This window comes from Lissotriton vulgaris, chromosome 6 (genome assembly GCF_964263255.1).
Source record: "Lissotriton vulgaris chromosome 6, aLisVul1.2, whole genome shotgun sequence".
In the NCBI taxonomy this organism is placed as follows: domain Eukaryota; kingdom Metazoa; phylum Chordata; class Amphibia; order Caudata; family Salamandridae; genus Lissotriton; species Lissotriton vulgaris.
The window spans coordinates 568,127,289-568,147,999 of NC_141694.1; the positions used below are offsets into that span (position 1 = coordinate 568,127,289).

Genomic DNA, 20,711 nt, shown 5'->3' on the forward strand with positions numbered 1-20,711 from the left:
AGTAGGCCAGGCGAGACGGCTCGGGTGAAGGGCGAGGCCGGCGGGTGTGGCAGACTGGCCAGACCTGCTGACTGAGGGTGTGACGGGTAGGACAAAAAAAGAAAAAAAAATCTGTTCTTATCAGTTTAATATCTGATACGTCCTCTATCTGGGGACCATATATTAAATTGATTTTTGGAACAGGGAGATGGAATAGGAGCTTGCTCTGTCCACTCCACGCATCAACCTGGTATTGCAGTACCTCCAGGAATGGTGCACTTCCCCACCCGGGGAAAACAATGCTGTTGAAAAATAGACGAGAAAACGAAAGTAGCGCTTCACTACCAAACCCTGTAAAGTGGCGCTATTGTGTTTGCCTGTGAATAAAAGCAAAGTGGTCACTGTGTCTTGCCTTAATTATGTATGTATTTTACTTAATTGCCACTTTGCGGCCACCCGGCCGTGCGTTATTTATTTATTTATTTTTCAACTTTTTTTTCTTTGTTTTTTTCCCCTTCTCCATCCAGACGCTGCACTTTGAAAAGAGACAAACGTGGGAAAAAGACTGTTTTTGCAGCAGCAGAGTTTCATTGGTTTTTGGATCCATTTCACTGGGGAACGAATGGAGGAAGGTTCTCAGCAAGTCACAAGGATGGATGGAGGGAGGGAGGGAAGCAGGGAGGGAGGGAAGCAGGGAGGGAGGGAAGCAGGCAGGCAGGCAGGCAGGCAGGCAGGCAGGCCGAGAAGTGGGCACTGCCCTTGGCTTCTCTGAGCAAGAAGAAAAATACAGAGTACTTTTCCTTCTCTGCCCGCCCCGCCCGTCCCCGAACGGCCACGAACGGCCAAGCCTTATTTATAGGCCTCAGGCTGCAGGGGAGCAGTGTCCCAGGCAAGCGAGGGCGAGGGTCCGGCCACTTCCGGTCAGGGAGCTGTCCAGGGCTTCCTGGCCTGATTCCCAGCATCCCCTGGCTGCCAGGCTTTCCGGCCAGCCGGCTGGAAGCAGTGCGCAGGAAGGGGAGGGGCATGCAAATACTAGAAAGAGGACAACGTGGGTATGCAAAGTGACGCCTAATGAGGCGACAGCCGAGGAGGACTCTGGGAGCCGGGGGAAGGCCTGAGGCCGGGGCCTCCTTTCCACCGGCACATGCTGAGCTCTTGCCGGGAGTCAGTAAAAGAGGCGAAAGGGCGGCCAGCGACGGTGAGAGGGAAGACCCCGGTCCGGGTGACCAAGGTAGATTTCTTCGGGAGGCGTTAATTCTGCCACCATTCTGGTTATCGCTTCTCGGCCTTTTGGCTAAGATCAAGTGTAGTCTATCTGGGGACCATATATTAAATTGATTTTTGGAACAGGGAGATGGAATAGGAGCTTGCTCTGTCCACTCCACGCATCAACCTGGTATTGCAGTACCTCCAGGAATGGTGCACTTCCCCACCCGGGGAAAACAATGCTGTTGAAAAATAGACGAGAAAACGAAAGTAGCGCTTCACTACCAAACCCTGTAAAGTGGCGCTATTGTGTTTGCCTGTGAATAAAAGCAAAGTGGTCACTGTGTCTTGCCTTAATTATGTATGTATTTTACTTAATTGCCACTTTGCGGCCACCCGGCCGTGCGTTATTTATTTATTTATTTTTCAACTTTTTTTTCTTTGTTTTTTTCCCCTTCTCCATCCAGACGCTGCACTTTGAAAAGAGACAAACGTGGGAAAAAGACTGTTTTTGCAGCAGCAGAGTTTCATTGGTTTTTGGATCCATTTCACTAGGGAACGAATGGAGGAAGGTTCTCAGCAAGTCACAAGGATGGATGGAGGGAGGGAGGGAGGGAGGGAAGCAGGGAGGGAGGGAAGCAGGGAGGGAGGGAAGCAGGGAGGGAGGGAAGCAGGCAGGCAGGCAGGCAGGCAGGCAGGCAGGCAGGCCGAGAAGTGGGCACTGCCCTTGGCTTCTCTGAGCAAGAAGAAAAATACAGAGTACTTTTCCTTCTCTGCCCGCCCCGCCCGTCCCCGAACGGCCACGAACGGCCAAGCCTTATTTATAGGCCTCAGGCTGCAGGGGAGCAGTGTCCCAGGCAAGCGAGGGCGAGGGTCCGGCCACTTCCGGTCAGGGAGCTGTCCAGGGCTTCCTGGCCTGATTCCCAGCATCCCCTGGCTGCCAGGCTTTCCGGCCAGCCGGCTGGAAGCAGTGCGCAGGAAGGGGAGGGGCATGCAAATACTAGAAAGAGGACAACGTGGGTATGCAAAGTGACGCCTAATGAGGCGACAGCCGAGGAGGACTCTGGGAGCCGGGGGAAGGCCTGAGGCCGGGGCCTCCTTTCCACCGGCACATGCTGAGCTCTTGCCGGGAGTCAGTAAAAGAGGCGAAAGGGCGGCCAGCGACGGTGAGAGGGAAGACCCCGGTCCGGGTGACCAAGGTAGATTTCTTCGGGAGGCGTTAATTCTGCCACCATTTCCCAACACGGTGAAATGAGATTCGGAACGGAATCTGACGGAATCGTGACGAAATATGACAGAAATGTCATAATGCATATGACAGCAATGTCATAACGTTTTTAGTAGCCTGGCATGCTGGACTGTCGGGCAGGAACCCCAGTGGGGACTGACTGGCAGGCCGGCTGAATGGTGATTTTTTACGTAGGTCAGCAGGCGAGACTGGGCTGCTGTGCCAACCGGCTTGGGCTGACACCCGGGCTGATGACCTTGGATGGAACGACAGGGCCGAACGGCATGGCTGGAAGGCTAAGTCGCCCCCCTGTCCAGGCGAACCCTCCTAGGTTCGACCGGCACAAGGCCAACCAGCTAATGGCTGTCTGCGGATTGGTTCCCCGCTTTCAGCTGGGCTGGTTGGCTGCTGGGTGGAGGTAGTAGCAGGACAGACCGGGGTTGGCTGAAAAGATAAGCCATGCCTAGTACCTCCTGGGCAAGTAGGCCAGGCGAGACGGCTCGGGTGAAGGGCGAGGCCGGCGGGTGTGGCAGACTGGCCAGACCTGCTGACTGAGGGTGTGACGGGTAGGACAAAAAAAGAAAAAAAAATCTGTTCTTATCAGTTTAATATCTGATACGTCCTCTATCTGGGGACCATATATTAAATTGATTTTTGGAACAGGGAGATGGAATAGGAGCTTGCTCTGTCCACTCCACGCATCAACCTGGTATTGCAGTACCTCCAGGAATGGTGCACTTCCCCACCCGGGGAAAACAATGCTGTTGAAAAATAGACGAGAAAACGAAAGTAGCGCTTCACTACCAAACCCTGTAAAGTGGCGCTATTGTGTTTGCCTGTGAATAAAAGCAAAGTGGTCACTGTGTCTTGCCTTAATTATGTATGTATTTTACTTAATTGCCACTTTGCGGCCACCCGGCCGTGCGTTATTTATTTATTTATTTTTCAACTTTTTTTTCTTTGTTTTTTTCCCCTTCTCCATCCAGACGCTGCACTTTGAAAAGAGACAAACGTGGGAAAAAGACTGTTTTTGCAGCAGCAGAGTTTCATTGGTTTTTGGATCCATTTCACTGGGGAACGAATGGAGGAAGGTTCTCAGCAAGTCACAAGGATGGATGGAGGGAGGGAGGGAGGGAAGCAGGGAGGGAGGGAAGCAGGGAGGGAGGGAAGCAGGCAGGCAGGCAGGCAGGCAGGCAGGCAGGCCGAGAAGTGGGCACTGCCCTTGGCTTCTCTGAGCAAGAAGAAAAATACAGAGTACTTTTCCTTCTCTGCCCGCCCCGCCCGTCCCCGAACGGCCACGAACGGCCAAGCCTTATTTATAGGCCTCAGGCTGCAGGGGAGCAGTGTCCCAGGCAAGCGAGGGCGAGGGTCCGGCCACTTCCGGTCAGGGAGCTGTCCAGGGCTTCCTGGCCTGATTCCCAGCATCCCCTGGCTGCCAGGCTTTCCGGCCAGCCGGCTGGAAGCAGTGCGCAGGAAGGGGAGGGGCATGCAAATACTAGAAAGAGGACAACGTGGGTATGCAAAGTGACGCCTAATGAGGCGACAGCCGAGGAGGACTCTGGGAGCCGGGGGAAGGCCTGAGGCCGGGGCCTCCTTTCCACCGGCACATGCTGAGCTCTTGCCGGGAGTCAGTAAAAGAGGCGAAAGGGCGGCCAGCGACGGTGAGAGGGAAGACCCCGGTCCGGGTGACCAAGGTAGATTTCTTCGGGAGGCGTTAATTCTGCCACCATTCTGGTTATCGCTTCTCGGCCTTTTGGCTAAGATCAAGTGTAGTCTATCTGGGGACCATATATTAAATTGATTTTTGGAACAGGGAGATGGAATAGGAGCTTGCTCTGTCCACTCCACGCATCAACCTGGTATTGCAGTACCTCCAGGAATGGTGCACTTCCCCACCCGGGGAAAACAATGCTGTTGAAAAATAGACGAGAAAACGAAAGTAGCGCTTCACTACCAAACCCTGTAAAGTGGCGCTATTGTGTTTGCCTGTGAATAAAAGCAAAGTGGTCACTGTGTCTTGCCTTAATTATGTATGTATTTTACTTAATTGCCACTTTGCGGCCACCCGGCCGTGCGTTATTTATTTATTTATTTTTCAACTTTTTTTTCTTTGTTTTTTTCCCCTTCTCCATCCAGACGCTGCACTTTGAAAAGAGACAAACGTGGGAAAAAGACTGTTTTTGCAGCAGCAGAGTTTCATTGGTTTTTGGATCCATTTCACTGGGGAACGAATGGAGGAAGGTTCTCAGCAAGTCACAAGGATGGATGGAGGGAGGGAGGGAGGGAGGGAAGCAGGGAGGGAGGGAAGCAGGGAGGGAGGGAAGCAGGGAGGGAGGGAAGCAGGCAGGCAGGCAGGCAGGCAGGCAGGCAGGCAGGCCGAGAAGTGGGCACTGCCCTTGGCTTCTCTGAGCAAGAAGAAAAATACAGAGTACTTTTCCTTCTCTGCCCGCCCCGCCCGTCCCCGAACGGCCACGAACGGCCAAGCCTTATTTATAGGCCTCAGGCTGCAGGGGAGCAGTGTCCCAGGCAAGCGAGGGCGAGGGTCCGGCCACTTCCGGTCAGGGAGCTGTCCAGGGCTTCCTGGCCTGATTCCCAGCATCCCCTGGCTGCCAGGCTTTCCGGCCAGCCGGCTGGAAGCAGTGCGCAGGAAGGGGAGGGGCATGCAAATACTAGAAAGAGGACAACGTGGGTATGCAAAGTGACGCCTAATGAGGCGACAGCCGAGGAGGACTCTGGGAGCCGGGGGAAGGCCTGAGGCCGGGGCCTCCTTTCCACCGGCACATGCTGAGCTCTTGCCGGGAGTCAGTAAAAGAGGCGAAAGGGCGGCCAGCGACGGTGAGAGGGAAGACCCCGGTCCGGGTGACCAAGGTAGATTTCTTCGGGAGGCGTTAATTCTGCCACCATTCTGGTTATCGCTTCTCGGCCTTTTGGCTAAGATCAAGTGTAGTATCCACTTGCCTCCCCTAGGGGAGGGCGGTCAGTTGGGATGTTTTCATTGAACTTCGTGGGTCAATGATATTCCCAACACGGTGAAATGAGATTCGGAACGGAATCTGACGGAATCGTGACGAAATATGACAGAAATGTCATAATGCATATGACAGCAATGTCATAACGTTTTTAGTAGCCTGGCATGCTGGACTGTCGGGCAGGAACCCCAGTGGGGACTGACTGGCAGGCCGGCTGAATGGTGATTTTTTACGTAGGTCAGCAGGCGAGACTGGGCTGCTGTGCCAACCGGCTTGGGCTGACACCCGGGCTGATGACCTTGGATGGAACGACAGGGCCGAACGGCATGGCTGGAAGGCTAAGTCGCCCCCCTGTCCAGGCGAACCCTCCTAGGTCCGACCGGCACAAGGCCAACCAGCTAATGGCTGTCTGCGGATTGGTTCCCCGCTTTCAGCTGGGCTGGTTGGCTGCTGGGTGGAGGTAGTAGCAGGACAGACCGGGGTTGGCTGAAAAGATAAGCCATGCCTAGTACCCCCTGGGCAAGTAGGCCAGGCGAGACGGCTCGGGTGAAGGGCGAGGCCGGCGGGTGTGGCAGACTGGCCAGACCTGCTGACTGAGGGTGTGACGGGTAGGACAAAAAAAAAAAAATCTGTTCTTATCAGTTTAATATCTGATACGTCCTCTATCTGGGGACCATATATTAAATTGATTTTTGGAACAGGGAGATGGAATAGGAGCTTGCTCTGTCCACTCCACGCATCAACCTGGTATTGCAGTACCTCCAGGAATGGTGCACTTCCCCACCCGGGGAAAACAATGCTGTTGAAAAATAGACGAGAAAACGAAAGTAGCGCTTCACTACCAAACCCTGTAAAGTGGCGCTATTGTGTTTGCCTGTGAATAAAAGCAAAGTGGTCACTGTGTCTTGCCTTAATTATGTATGTATTTTACTTAATTGCCACTTTGCGGCCACCCGGCCGTGCGTTATTTATTTATTTATTTTTCAACTTTTTTTTCTTTGTTTTTTTCCCCTTCTCCATCCAGACGCTGCACTTTGAAAAGAGACAAACGTGGGAAAAAGACTGTTTTTGCAGCAGCAGAGTTTCATTGGTTTTTGGATCCATTTCACTGGGGAACGAATGGAGGAAGGTTCTCAGCAAGTCACAAGGATGGATGGAGGGAGGGAGGGAGGGAGGGAGGGAAGCAGGGAGGGAGGGAAGCAGGGAGGGAGGGAAGCAGGCAGGCAGGCAGGCAGGCAGGCAGGCAGGCAGGCAGGCCGAGAAGTGGGCACTGCCCTTGGCTTCTCTGAGCAAGAAGAAAAATACAGAGTACTTTTCCTTCTCTGCCCGCCCCGCCCGTCCCCGAACGGCCACGAACGGCCAAGCCTTATTTATAGGCCTCAGGCTGCAGGGGAGCAGTGTCCCAGGCAAGCGAGGGCGAGGGTCCGGCCACTTCCGGTCAGGGAGCTGTCCAGGGCTTCCTGGCCTGATTCCCAGCATCCCCTGGCTGCCAGGCTTTCCGGCCAGCCGGCTGGAAGCAGTGCGCAGGAAGGGGAGGGGCATGCAAATACTAGAAAGAGGACAACGTGGGTATGCAAAGTGACGCCTAATGAGGCGACAGCCGAGGAGGACTCTGGGAGCCGGGGGAAGGCCTGAGGCCGGGGCCTCCTTTCCACCGGCACATGCTGAGCTCTTGCCGGGAGTCAGTAAAAGAGGCGAAAGGGCGGCCAGCGACGGTGAGAGGGAAGACCCCGGTCCGGGTGACCAAGGTAGATTTCTTCGGGAGGCGTTAATTCTGCCACCATTCTGGTTATCGCTTCTCGGCCTTTTGGCTAAGATCAAGTGTAGTATCTGTTCTTATCAGTTTAATATCTGATACGTCCTCTATCTGGGGACCATATATTAAATTGATTTTTGGAACAGGGAGATGGAATAGGAGCTTGCTCTGTCCACTCCACGCATCAACCTGGTATTGCAGTACCTCCAGGAATGGTGCACTTCCCCACCCGGGGAAAACAATGCTGTTGAAAAATAGACGAGAAAACGAAAGTAGCGCTTCACTACCAAACCCTGTAAAGTGGCGCTATTGTGTTTGCCTGTGAATAAAAGCAAAGTGGTCACTGTGTCTTGCCTTAATTATGTATGTATTTTACTTAATTGCCACTTTGCGGCCACCCGGCCGTGCGTTATTTATTTATTTATTTTTCAACTTTTTTTTCTTTGTTTTTTTCCCCTTCTCCATCCAGACGCTGCACTTTGAAAAGAGACAAACGTGGGAAAAAGACTGTTTTTGCAGCAGCAGAGTTTCATTGGTTTTTGGATCCATTTCACTGGGGAACGAATGGAGGAAGGTTCTCAGCAAGTCACAAGGATGGATGGAGGGAGGGAGGGAGGGAGGGAGGGAAGCAGGGAGGGAGGGAAGCAGGGAGGGAGGGAAGCAGGCAGGCAGGCAGGCAGGCAGGCAGGCAGGCCGAGAAGTGGGCACTGCCCTTGGCTTCTCTGAGCAAGAAGAAAAATACAGAGTACTTTTCCTTCTCTGCCCGCCCCGCCCGTCCCCGAACGGCCACGAACGGCCAAGCCTTATTTATAGGCCTCAGGCTGCAGGGGAGCAGTGTCCCAGGCAAGCGAGGGCGAGGGTCCGGCCACTTCCGGTCAGGGAGCTGTCCAGGGCTTCCTGGCCTGATTCCCAGCATCCCCTGGCTGCCAGGCTTTCCGGCCAGCCGGCTGGAAGCAGTGCGCAGGAAGGGGAGGGGCATGCAAATACTAGAAAGAGGACAACGTGGGTATGCAAAGTGACGCCTAATGAGGCGACAGCCGAGGAGGACTCTGGGAGCCGGGGGAAGGCCTGAGGCCGGGGCCTCCTTTCCACCGGCACATGCTGAGCTCTTGCCGGGAGTCAGTAAAAGAGGCGAAAGGGCGGCCAGCGACGGTGAGAGGGAAGACCCCGGTCCGGGTGACCAAGGTAGATTTCTTCGGGAGGCGTTAATTCTGCCACCATTCTGGTTATCGCTTCTCGGCCTTTTGGCTAAGATCAAGTGTAGTACCACTTGCCTCCCCTAGGGGAGGGCGGTCAGTTGGGATGTTTTCATTGGACTTTGTGGGTCAATGATATTCCCAATACGGTGAAACGAGATTCGGAACGGAAAGTGACGGAATCGTGACGAAATATGACAGAAATGTCATAATGCATATGACAGCAATGTCATAACGTTTTTAGTAGCCTGGCATGCTGGACTGTCGGGCAGGAACCCCAGTGGGGACTGACTGGCAGGCCGGCTGAATGGCGATTTTTTACGTAGGTCAGCAGGCGAGACTGGGCTGCTGTGCCAACCGGCTTGGGCTGACACCTGGGCTGATGACCTTGGATGGAACGACAGGGCCGAACGGCATGGCTGGAAGGCTAAGTCGCCCCCCTGTCCAGGTGAACCCTCCTAGGTCCGACCGGCACAAGGCCAACCAGCTAATGGCTGTCTGCGGATTGGTTCCCCGCTTTCAGCTGGGCTGGTTGGCTGCTGGGTGGAGGTAGTAGCAGGACAGACCGGGGTTGGCTGAAAAGATAAGCCATGCCTAGTACCCCCTGGGCAAGTAGGCCAGGCGAGACGGCTCGGGTGAAGGGCGAGGCTGGCGGGTGTGGCAGACTGGCCAGACCTGCTGACTGAGGGTGTGACGGGTAGGACAAAAAAAAAAAAAAAATCTGTTCTTATCAGTTTAATATCTGATACGTCCTCTATCTGGGGACCATATATTAAATTGATTTTTGGAACAGGGAGATGGAATAGGAGCTTGCTCTGTCCACTCCACGCATCAACCTGGTATTGCAGTACCTCCAGGAATGGTGCACTTCCCCACCCGGGGAAAACAATGCTGTTGAAAAATAGACGAGAAAACGAAAGTAGCGCTTCACTACCAAACCCTGTAAAGTGGCGCTATTGTGTTTGCCTGTGAATAAAAGCAAAGTGGTCACTGTGTCTTGCCTTAATTATGTATGTATTTTACTTAATTGCCACTTTGCGGCCACCCGGCCGTGCGTTATTTATTTATTTATTTTTCAACTTTTTTTTCTTTGTTTTTTTCCCCTTCTCCATCCAGACGCTGCACTTTGAAAAGAGACAAACGTGGGAAAAAGACTGTTTTTGCAGCAGCAGAGTTTCATTGGTTTTTGGATCCATTTCACTGGGGAACGAATGGAGGAAGGTTCTCAGCAAGTCACAAGGATGGATGGAGGGAGGGAGGGAGGGAGGGAAGCAGGGAGGGAGGGAAGCAGGGAGGGAGGGAAGCAGGCAGGCAGGCAGGCAGGCAGGCAGGCCGAGAAGTGGGCACTGCCCTTGGCTTCTCTGAGCAAGAAGAAAAATACAGAGTACTTTTCCTTCTCTGCCCGCCCCGCCCGTCCCCGAACGGCCACGAACGGCCAAGCCTTATTTATAGGCCTCAGGCTGCAGGGGAGCAGTGTCCCAGGCAAGCGAGGGCGAGGGTCCGGCCACTTCCGGTCAGGGAGCTGTCCAGGGCTTCCTGGCCTGATTCCCAGCATCCCCTGGCTGCCAGGCTTTCCGGCCAGCCGGCTGGAAGCAGTGCGCAGGAAGGGGAGGGGCATGCAAATACTAGAAAGAGGACAACGTGGGTATGCAAAGTGACGCCTAATGAGGCGACAGCCGAGGAGGACTCTGGGAGCCGGGGGAAGGCCTGAGGCCGGGGCCTCCTTTCCACCGGCACATGCTGAGCTCTTGCCGGGAGTCAGTAAAAGAGGCGAAAGGGCGGCCAGCGACGGTGAGAGGGAAGACCCCGGTCCGGGTGACCAAGGTAGATTTCTTCGGGAGGCGTTAATTCTGCCACCATTCTGGTTATCGCTTCTCGGCCTTTTGGCTAAGATCAAGTGTAGTATCTGTTCTTATCAGTTTAATATCTGATACGTCCTCTATCTGGGGACCATATATTAAATTGATTTTTGGAACAGGGAGATGGAATAGGAGCTTGCTCTGTCCACTCCACGCATCAACCTGGTATTGCAGTACCTCCAGGAATGGTGCACTTCCCCACCCGGGGAAAACAATGCTGTTGAAAAATAGACGAGAAAACGAAAGTAGCGCTTCACTACCAAACCCTGTAAAGTGGCGCTATTGTGTTTGCCTGTGAATAAAAGCAAAGTGGTCACTGTGTCTTGCCTTAATTATGTATGTATTTTACTTAATTGCCACTTTGCGGCCACCCGGCCGTGCGTTATTTATTTATTTATTTTTCAACTTTTTTTTCTTTGTTTTTTTCCCCTTCTCCATCCAGACGCTGCACTTTGAAAAGAGACAAACGTGGGAAAAAGACTGTTTTTGCAGCAGCAGAGTTTCATTGGTTTTTGGATCCATTTCACTGGGGAACGAATGGAGGAAGGTTCTCAGCAAGTCACAAGGATGGATGGAGGGAGGGAGGGAAGCAGGGAGGGAGGGAAGCAGGGAGGGAGGGAAGCAGGCAGGCAGGCAGGCAGGCAGGCAGGCAGGCCGAGAAGTGGGCACTGCCCTTGGCTTCTCTGAGCAAGAAGAAAAATACAGAGTACTTTTCCTTCTCTGCCCGCCCCGCCCGTCCCCGAACGGCCACGAACGGCCAAGCCTTATTTATAGGCCTCAGGCTGCAGGGGAGCAGTGTCCCAGGCAAGCGAGGGCGAGGGTCCGGCCACTTCCGGTCAGGGAGCTGTCCAGGGCTTCCTGGCCTGATTCCCAGCATCCCCTGGCTGCCAGGCTTTCCGGCCAGCCGGCTGGAAGCAGTGCGCAGGAAGGGGAGGGGCATGCAAATACTAGAAAGAGGACAACGTGGGTATGCAAAGTGACGCCTAATGAGGCGACAGCCGAGGAGGACTCTGGGAGCCGGGGGAAGGCCTGAGGCCGGGGCCTCCTTTCCACCGGCACATGCTGAGCTCTTGCCGGGAGTCAGTAAAAGAGGCGAAAGGGCGGCCAGCGACGGTGAGAGGGAAGACCCCGGTCCGGGTGACCAAGGTAGATTTCTTCGGGAGGCGTTAATTCTGCCACCATTCTGGTTATCGCTTCTCGGCCTTTTGGCTAAGATCAAGTGTAGTCTATCTGGGGACCATATATTAAATTGATTTTTGGAACAGGGAGATGGAATAGGAGCTTGCTCTGTCCACTCCACGCATCAACCTGGTATTGCAGTACCTCCAGGAATGGTGCACTTCCCCACCCGGGGAAAACAATGCTGTTGAAAAATAGACGAGAAAACGAAAGTAGCGCTTCACTACCAAACCCTGTAAAGTGGCGCTATTGTGTTTGCCTGTGAATAAAAGCAAAGTGGTCACTGTGTCTTGCCTTAATTATGTATGTATTTTACTTAATTGCCACTTTGCGGCCACCCGGCCGTGCGTTATTTATTTATTTATTTTTCAACTTTTTTTTCTTTGTTTTTTTCCCCTTCTCCATCCAGACGCTGCACTTTGAAAAGAGACAAACGTGGGAAAAAGACTGTTTTTGCAGCAGCAGAGTTTCATTGGTTTTTGGATCCATTTCACTGGGGAACGAATGGAGGAAGGTTCTCAGCAAGTCACAAGGATGGATGGAGGGAGGGAGGGAGGGAGGGAGGGAAGCAGGGAGGGAGGGAAGCAGGGAGGGAGGGAAGCAGGCAGGCAGGCAGGCAGGCAGGCAGGCAGGCCGAGAAGTGGGCACTGCCCTTGGCTTCTCTGAGCAAGAAGAAAAATACAGAGTACTTTTCCTTCTCTGCCCGCCCCGCCCGTCCCCGAACGGCCACGAACGGCCAAGCCTTATTTATAGGCCTCAGGCTGCAGGGGAGCAGTGTCCCAGGCAAGCGAGGGCGAGGGTCCGGCCACTTCCGGTCAGGGAGCTGTCCAGGGCTTCCTGGCCTGATTCCCAGCATCCCCTGGCTGCCAGGCTTTCCGGCCAGCCGGCTGGAAGCAGTGCGCAGGAAGGGGAGGGGCATGCAAATACTAGAAAGAGGACAACGTGGGTATGCAAAGTGACGCCTAATGAGGCGACAGCCGAGGAGGACTCTGGGAGCCGGGGGAAGGCCTGAGGCCGGGGCCTCCTTTCCACCGGCACATGCTGAGCTCTTGCCGGGAGTCAGTAAAAGAGGCGAAAGGGCGGCCAGCGACGGTGAGAGGGAAGACCCCGGTCCGGGTGACCAAGGTAGATTTCTTCGGGAGGCGTTAATTCTGCCACCATTCTGGTTATCGCTTCTCGGCCTTTTGGCTAAGATCAAGTGTAGTCTATCTGGGGACCATATATTAAATTGATTTTTGGAACAGGGAGATGGAATAGGAGCTTGCTCTGTCCACTCCACGCATCAACCTGGTATTGCAGTACCTCCAGGAATGGTGCACTTCCCCACCCGGGGAAAACAATGCTGTTGAAAAATAGACGAGAAAACGAAAGTAGCGCTTCACTACCAAACCCTGTTAAGTGGCGCTATTGTGTTTGCCTGTGAATAAAAGCAAAGTGGTCACTGTGTCTTGCCTTAATTATGTATGTATTTTACTTAATTGCCACTTTGCGGCCACCCGGCCGTGCGTTATTTATTTATTTATTTTTCAACTTTTTTTTCTTTGTTTTTTTCCCCTTCTCCATCCAGACGCTGCACTTTGAAAAGAGACAAACGTGGGAAAAAGACTGTTTTTGCAGCAGCAGAGTTTCATTGGTTTTTGGATCCATTTCACTAGGGAACGAATGGAGGAAGGTTCTCAGCAAGTCACAAGGATGGATGGAGGGAGGGAGGGAGGGAGGGAAGCAGGGAGGGAGGGAAGCAGGGAGGGAGGGAAGCAGGCAGGCAGGCAGGCAGGCAGGCAGGCAGGCCGAGAAGTGGGCACTGCCCTTGGCTTCTCTGAGCAAGAAGAAAAATACAGAGTACTTTTCCTTCTCTGCCCGCCCCGCCCGTCCCCGAACGGCCACGAACGGCCAAGCCTTATTTATAGGCCTCAGGCTGCAGGGGAGCAGTGTCCCAGGCAAGCGAGGGCGAGGGTCCGGCCACTTCCGGTCAGGGAGCTGTCCAGGGCTTCCTGGCCTGATTCCCAGCATCCCCTGGCTGCCAGGCTTTCCGGCCAGCCGGCTGGAAGCAGTGCGCAGGAAGGGGAGGGGCATGCAAATACTAGAAAGAGGACAACGTGGGTATGCAAAGTGACGCCTAATGAGGCGACAGCCGAGGAGGACTCTGGGAGCCGGGGGAAGGCCTGAGGCCGGGGCCTCCTTTCCACCGGCACATGCTGAGCTCTTGCCGGGAGTCAGTAAAAGAGGCGAAAGGGCGGCCAGCGACGGTGAGAGGGAAGACCCCGGTCCGGGTGACCAAGGTAGATTTCTTCGGGAGGCGTTAATTCTGCCACCATTCTGGTTATCGCTTCTCGGCCTTTTGGCTAAGATCAAGTGTAGTATCTGTTCTTATCAGTTTAATATCTGATACGTCCTCTATCTGGGGACCATATATTAAATTGATTTTTGGAACAGGGAGATGGAATAGGAGCTTGCTCTGTCCACTCCACACATCAACCTGGTATTGCAGTACCTCCAGGAATGGTGCACTTCCCCACCCGGGGAAAACAATGCTGTTGAAAAATAGACGAGAAAACGAAAGTAGCGCTTCACTACCAAACCCTGTAAAGTGGCGCTATTGTGTTTGCCTGTGAATAAAAGCAAAGTGGTCACTGTGTCTTGCCTTAATTATGTATGTATTTTACTTAATTGCCACTTTGCGGCCACCCGGCCGTGCGTTATTTATTTATTTATTTTTCAACTTTTTTTTCTTTGTTTTTTTCCCCTTCTCCATCCAGACGCTGCACTTTGAAAAGAGACAAACGTGGGAAAAAGACTGTTTTTGCAGCAGCAGAGTTTCATTGGTTTTTGGATCCATTTCACTGGGGAACGAATGGAGGAAGGTTCTCAGCAAGTCACAAGGATGGATGGAGGGAGGGAGGGAGGGAGGGAGGGAAGCAGGGAGGGAGGGAAGCAGGGAGGGAGGGAAGCAGGCAGGCAGGCAGGCAGGCAGGCAGGCAGGCCGAGAAGTGGGCACTGCCCTTGGCTTCTCTGAGCAAGAAGAAAAATACAGAGTACTTTTCCTTCTCTGCCCGCCCCGCCCGTCCCCGAACGGCCACGAACGGCCAAGCCTTATTTATAGGCCTCAGGCTGCAGGGGAGCAGTGTCCCAGGCAAGCGAGGGCGAGGGTCCGGCCACTTCCGGTCAGGGAGCTGTCCAGGGCTTCCTGGCCTGATTCCCAGCATCCCCTGGCTGCCAGGCTTTCCGGCCAGCCGGCTGGAAGCAGTGCGCAGGAAGGGGAGGGGCATGCAAATACTAGAAAGAGGACAACGTGGGTATGCAAAGTGACGCCTAATGAGGCGACAGCCGAGGAGGACTCTGGGAGCCGGGGGAAGGCCTGAGGCCGGGGCCTCCTTTCCACCGGCACATGCTGAGCTCTTGCCGGGAGTCAGTAAAAGAGGCGAAAGGGCGGCCAGCGACGGTGAGAGGGAAGACCCCGGTCCGGGTGACCAAGGTAGATTTCTTCGGGAGGCGTTAATTCTGCCACCATTCTGGTTATCGCTTCTCGGCCTTTTGGCTAAGATCAAGTGTAGTATCTGCACTACCCTGCCACCGGGTACACAATAGGATTGGCATTGTATAGGCCCAATAAAGATTTAGTCCTCCTTTCTAGATAATGCACTTATAAGGCTTGCCATATAACACGACCTGTAACCCGTGGTTATAAACGAAACGTACTGGCTTTAGTAGATAATGTACTCACCGGAAATGCCCTATGTCACGCTCTGTAACCTGTGACTCTGATAACATTATACTGATATTGCCCCTCCTGGATGATGTATTTCATAAACCGTACCCTAGACCACGCTCTGTAACCTGTGGCTATGAATACAATGTATTACTCTCTCTTGGAAAATGTCAATATAAATGTATCTGTAAATTTACCCTGTACTTGTGCCTTTAAAACTAAATAAAGGTTTTCAAAACAAATCTGTTCTTATCAGTTTAATATCTGATACGTCCTCTATCTGGGGACCATATATTAAATTGATTTTTGGAACAGGGAGATGGAATAGGAGCTTGCTCTGTCCACTCCACGCATCAACCTGGTATTGCAGTACCTCCAGGAATGGTGCACTTCCCCACCCGGGGAAAACAATGCTGTTGAAAAATAGACGAGAAAACGAAAGTAGCGCTTCACTACCAAACCCTGTAAAGTGGCGCTATTGTGTTTGCCTGTGAATAAAAGCAAAGTGGTCACTGTGTCTTGCCTTAATTATGTATGTATTTTACTTAATTGCCACTTTGCGGCCACCCGGCCGTGCGTTATTTATTTATTTATTTTTCAACTTTTTTTTCTTTGTTTTTTTCCCCTTCTCCATCCAGACGCTGCACTTTGAAAAGAGACAAACGTGGGAAAAAGACTGTTTTTGCAGCAGCAGAGTTTCATTGGTTTTTGGATCCATTTCACTGGGGAACGAATGGAGGAAGGTTCTCAGCAAGTCACAAGGATGGATGGAGGGAGGGAGGGAGGGAGGGAGGGAGGGAAGCAGGCAGGCAGGCAGGCAGGCAGGCAGGCAGGCAGGCATGCCGAGAAGTGGGCACTGCCCTTGGCTTCTCTGAGCAAGAAGAAAAATACAGAGTACTTTTCCTTCTCTGCCCGCCCCGCCCGTCCCCGAACGGCCACGAACGGCCAAGCCTTATCTATAGGCCTCAGGCTGCAGGGGAGCAGTGTCCCAGGCAAGCGAGGGCGAGGGTCCGGCCACTTCCGGTCAGGGAGCTGTCCAGGGCTTCCTGGCCTGATTCCCAGCATCCCCTGGCTGCCAGGCTTTCCGGCCAGCCGGCTGGAAGCAGTGCGCAGGAAGGGGAGGGGCATGCAAATACTAGAAAGAGGACAACGTGGGTATGCAAAGTGACGCCTAATGAGGCGACAGCCGAGGAGGACTCTGGGAGCCGGGGGAAGGCCTGAGGCCGGGGCCTCCTTTCCACCGGCACATGCTGAGCTCTTGCCGGGAGTCAGTAAAAGAGGCGAAAGGGCGGCCAGCGACGGTGAGAGGGAAGACCCCGGTCCGGGTGACCAAGGTAGATTTCTTCGGGAGGCGTTAATTCTGCCACCATTCTGGTTATCGCTTCTCGGCCTTTTGGCTAAGATCAAGTGTAGTATCTGTTCTTATCAGATTCACAGCGCGGTTTCTGCGCAGCTGAATATTGATTTGAGTGGAACTACGACTTTGACTTGTGAGGCGAGTAAATTTGCTTTATGCAAATTTATGCAAATTTATGCAAATTTTCGTGACGGCCCGACACACTTTTAACTAAGGCGGAGGAGGGACACCAGCGTGCTGGTGCCTGTTTGTTCACTAGGAACGCAAAGTAGAACCCCCAAGGGCCTGCGGCCAGCTCCTAGAGCACAGGTAACGTGACGCGCTTCTAACTCTCTCTCTCTCCTGGCGTTTGGGTGGACTAATGCTGGAGGCTTAAAACACCTCCTAACATCCTTCACAGGCCTGAACAGCACCCAGATCTCTGGTAAGGGGATTTATGCTTAGGTGGAAACACCTATAACCCTGCCCTAGGTCTTGGGAGTGACTGATCAGTGTTTCTTGCACTACAGACCTCTAAGGTCTGTTGGGAGACACCCCAGGAACCCAGGCGGACGGTCTAAGGGCAAACTTGGTAAACCAGTGGGACCCCAGTAATTACCAGGCGCACCCCCCCAACCAACCAAATGGAGGATATGGACACTGGACCCTCAGTGACCACCCCAGAAGGCATCCCCCAGCCGGACGCCCAGACACCTAACCCCCTACCCCCTGGGGACAGCGGCAAGGTGGCGAGTAAGGAGGCCCCTGTTGAGGCGGGCACCAGTGCAGGGAAGGCTGGTCCCCCCAAACCCCCGGTACCCCAGGCCCAAGGGCCCAAAGCACCAGGAGGGCAAACGGGAGCCCCTGGAAACCCCAAGGCAGCCAAACCAGGGAGTGGAGGGAAGGGTCAGGCAGGGACCAGGCAGGGGACAGCCCCCGAACCCTTCAATGGGTACAGCATCACCCACCGGCACACCCAGCTCATGCGGTGGGAGATAAAAGACAAAACTGGACCCCGAATGGAGCGAGCCTCATTCGTGAATAAAATCCTCAAGCCAGCAGGGGTCCAAGGGGACGAGATACTAAGTTGCCAGGCATCCGCATCGGGCATGATCTTTCTCCTCAGCTTCTTCACCCAAGCGCTCTTCAAGAAGTACTGGGACTTCTTTCAAGGGAAAAAGGAGGAGACACCCTACAGCAACTTCAGTGTGACGACAGGAATGGAGCCAGCATCCACGGAGAAGAGGATAACGGTTGAGATGACCAACCCCCACATCCCAGACACAGACATCGCGTCACTCCTCCAAAGATACGGCACCATCCTGACAGGTCCTACCAAGGTCAGGGACTCCAACGGGATTTGGAACACGACCTGGCAGGCACAGATCAACCTCCACAAAGACCCATCAGGGAGAGACGGCTTGAAACACCCACCGGCCAGCTTCTACCTAGGATCAGACATGGGGAGGATCAAGTACCCAGGACAGCCCTTCACCTGCAGGAAGTGCGAAGGCACGGGCCACGCCGGCAAGGACTGCCCTGTGAAATTTTGCTGGATATGCAAGCAGTCCGGCCACGACGCAAAAACTTGCAAGGGGATCAGGAAGTGCAACCTCTGTGAAGAGACGGGTCACACGTACTACCGATGCCCCAAGTCAGACTTGCCGAAGACGTACGCAGCGGCCGCTGCAGCGAGCCCAGCCTGGAACTCAGCATGGAGACAGACCAGGCCGAAGCTCTCAGCAAAAGCCAACGCCGACCTGAACACCCTCCTGAAGGACGCCAGAAACCAAACGGGGACAACAACAGCGACACCCAGGAAGGTGGACCAGAAAGGCCAGGGCCCCAAAGCACCAACCCCCACGGGACCAGGCCAGAGCAGCGCAGAGGGCCCCAAAGCAGGACCGAACACAGGACCACCACCTACTGTAACGGCACCAGCCAAGGAACCCCAGACCCCCAAAAGAGAACCCGAGGGCGGGAAGGCAGTGAAGGCCCCGCAAACGGAAACCCCGAGGGAACCCACACAGGCTGCGGAACAAACAGCCAATGAACACCCGGAACCCCCCAATGAAGGAGCTCCACCAACAGCACCGACAGCGGAGGCCACCGGAGAGACGGTACCAGCGCCAGGAACAGAGACCAAAGAGGAGAGAAAGGAGGAGAAAAAGGACTCTACCAAGGCAAAGGTGACCAAGAAAACGGGAAAGAAGAAAGACGGCAAGGACGACTGGGTGCCCATAGAGGAGTCATGGGCGCAAGTACAATCCCAGTCGGTGCGACAGAAAGCGTTAAAACTCGAGCAAAAACGCTCCAGCGCAAGGATCCAGATGGCGGCAGCACAAAAACCACCACTAACGGAATCCAAGCCGGAGACGCTGGAGGACGAGGAGGGGCCAGAAGGAGCCACCCAACGGACAGGCCCCCAGAAAAGGAAGCTACAAGGGAAGGAGGACTTCCTGAAAAGCAAGAAGGTGAACAACGCGGGCACCGATGACGAAACAGAAAACGAACCCCCCATCCTCATAGTGAGCGACGAGGAGGAGGAGATGGAAGAGGGAAGGAGAGGCGAGCAAGAGGAAGAGGAGTCAACCCTCCAGGACCTCCACCGCCAACTCGCCAGCCTAGGGGCCATGCCGGTACCAGACCACTGGGACCTGGTAGTAGAAACTGAGGAAGGCATCCTCTGCACAGGAGACGCCGCAGAAGAGTGGGGACCAACGAACGACCAGGAGAACCTACCACCACAGTAGGGACACCCAGGGCCTTCAACCCCAGCAGGTACCGACACCAGACACTGACCGTTAGCACAGAGACAATGGCTGTATCATTGCTCACCCTAAACGTCAGAAGCATGAAGGATCAGGTCAGGCGGGTTGGCACGTTGCGCTTCCTGGCCACCCAGAACCGAGATATCTGCTTTCTGCAGGAATGCGGGATTCCGTACGCCCAGTCGTACAACCAGCTTGAACGGCAGTGGACGCACGGGCCATCTTTCTGGTCTGGAGGGAACGATTGCAAATCATCTGGAGTGGCCATTCTGATCAGGGGAAGGCATTTCACCGTGGACAAGGTCACCGAGCAGGTCAACGGCAGAGTGCTGGTCGTGGACGGCTCGTGGGCCGGTGAGCCCGTTCGGCTCATCAACGTCTATGCCCCCCCGGAGAAGAATGAGCGACTCGAGATGTTCAGGGTGCTCAGGATGCAACTCGTGACCTCCAGAACCATTCTGATGGGTGGTGATTTCAACTGCATAGTAGAGCTGGATGGACGCAGTGGGCCAGGCTCTGCAGGAATGGATGTGACGTCCAGGCTGTTGGTGGAGATGATAAAGGAGGCGTCCCTCCAGGACGTCATCGGGAGCATAGGGCCGAACGCCAGGAATTACTCCTGGAGTAAGCCGGACGGATCCGTGCGTTCACGGATCGACCTCCTACTCACCTCCCCAACAGTGAAGCCTGGGCGAAGCTCCATGGTCGCCGTCCACTTCTCTGACCACAGAGCAGTCAGTTTCGAGGGGGAACTTACAGGGAAGTTCCCCGCTGGCCCAGGTTCGTGGAAGCTGAACTGCTCTTTGCTGGACAACGAGGAGTTAGTGGCGAACCTCAGAGACGTGTACATAGAGTGGAAGGACATGAAGGGCCTCTTTCAATCCGCCAGCGAGTGGTGGGAATGGGTGAAGGTCAGGTTCCGGAGCTTCTTCCAGGATGCAAGCAGAGCTGCTGCACGGGAAAAGAAGAGGACGTTCAGGGAACTGCAGAGCAAACTGCAGCAACTGTACGAACTCGAGCTCAGGGGATGGGACGTGGATGACGACCTGGAAGACACCCGAAAAGGGCTCACGGAGCACTTTAGGGAAGAATCCAAGAAAATCATCTTCAGGACCAGAACCGAGAACCTCGAGAAGGGCGAGAAATGCAACTCGTTCTTCTTTAAGAAAATTCACTCAGCCCACACACCGCTGGTGGAACTTCGGGACTCGGAGGGCAACCTCCAAAGTGAGAAAGGGGACGTCATGAAAGTCGTAACCGACTTTTACGGCGAACTCTACTCACCGAAGGCGTCGGAGAGGGCCCAGGCGGACAGTTTCCTGGAGGGCATCTCAAAGACACTGGGTCCGGAAGAGAGAGAAGGCCTGGACGCGCCTTTCACCCTGGAAGAGCTGCACTTGGCCGCCACGACCTCCAAGAGAGGCAAGACACCCGGGAATGACGGTCTCCCAGTGGAACTATATGTCGAACTGTGGGATCTGATCGGGCCTGACTTGCTGGACCTCTACGAGGAGATGGTGGGCAAG

General features: G+C 54.2%; 5 non-coding genes and 10 pseudogenes across 5 annotated transcripts; all 15 read left to right on the forward strand.

Annotated features, from left to right (window-relative positions):
• The first annotated feature begins 60 nt into the window (after positions 1–60).
• LOC147707631 (U2 spliceosomal RNA) lies at positions 61–263 on the forward strand (annotated as a pseudogene).
• Positions 264–1,253: 990 nt separating this feature from the next.
• On the forward strand, positions 1,254–1,409 carry LOC147707632 (U2 spliceosomal RNA; annotated as a pseudogene).
• A 1,544-nt stretch (positions 1,410–2,953) lies between these two features.
• On the forward strand, positions 2,954–3,156 carry LOC147707633 (U2 spliceosomal RNA; annotated as a pseudogene).
• Positions 3,157–4,150: 994 nt separating this feature from the next.
• On the forward strand, positions 4,151–4,306 carry LOC147707634 (U2 spliceosomal RNA; annotated as a pseudogene).
• Positions 4,307–5,324: 1,018 nt separating this feature from the next.
• Positions 5,325–5,437, forward strand: LOC147707635 (U2 spliceosomal RNA; annotated as a pseudogene).
• Positions 5,438–5,964: 527 nt separating this feature from the next.
• LOC147707636 (U2 spliceosomal RNA) lies at positions 5,965–6,163 on the forward strand. Its single transcript, XR_015297091.1, has one exon. It is a non-coding gene; the product is annotated as a U2 spliceosomal RNA (small nuclear RNA).
• Positions 6,164–7,173: 1,010 nt separating this feature from the next.
• LOC147707637 (U2 spliceosomal RNA) lies at positions 7,174–7,364 on the forward strand. The gene has a single exon (XR_015297061.1). It is a non-coding gene; the product is annotated as a U2 spliceosomal RNA (small nuclear RNA).
• Positions 7,365–9,005: 1,641 nt separating this feature from the next.
• On the forward strand, positions 9,006–9,207 carry LOC147707638 (U2 spliceosomal RNA; annotated as a pseudogene).
• Positions 9,208–10,201: 994 nt separating this feature from the next.
• On the forward strand, positions 10,202–10,392 carry LOC147707639 (U2 spliceosomal RNA). The gene has a single exon (XR_015297062.1). It is a non-coding gene; the product is annotated as a U2 spliceosomal RNA (small nuclear RNA).
• Positions 10,393–11,382: 990 nt separating this feature from the next.
• On the forward strand, positions 11,383–11,538 carry LOC147707640 (U2 spliceosomal RNA; annotated as a pseudogene).
• A 1,002-nt stretch (positions 11,539–12,540) lies between these two features.
• LOC147707641 (U2 spliceosomal RNA) lies at positions 12,541–12,696 on the forward strand (annotated as a pseudogene).
• Positions 12,697–13,694: 998 nt separating this feature from the next.
• LOC147707642 (U2 spliceosomal RNA) lies at positions 13,695–13,885 on the forward strand. Its single transcript, XR_015297066.1, has one exon. It is a non-coding gene; the product is annotated as a U2 spliceosomal RNA (small nuclear RNA).
• A 1,002-nt stretch (positions 13,886–14,887) lies between these two features.
• LOC147707643 (U2 spliceosomal RNA) lies at positions 14,888–15,063 on the forward strand (annotated as a pseudogene).
• Positions 15,064–15,302: 239 nt separating this feature from the next.
• Positions 15,303–15,473, forward strand: LOC147707644 (U2 spliceosomal RNA; annotated as a pseudogene).
• A 982-nt stretch (positions 15,474–16,455) lies between these two features.
• Positions 16,456–16,644, forward strand: LOC147707645 (U2 spliceosomal RNA). Its single transcript, XR_015297102.1, has one exon. It is a non-coding gene; the product is annotated as a U2 spliceosomal RNA (small nuclear RNA).
• Positions 16,645–20,711: the final 4,067 nt, after the last annotated feature.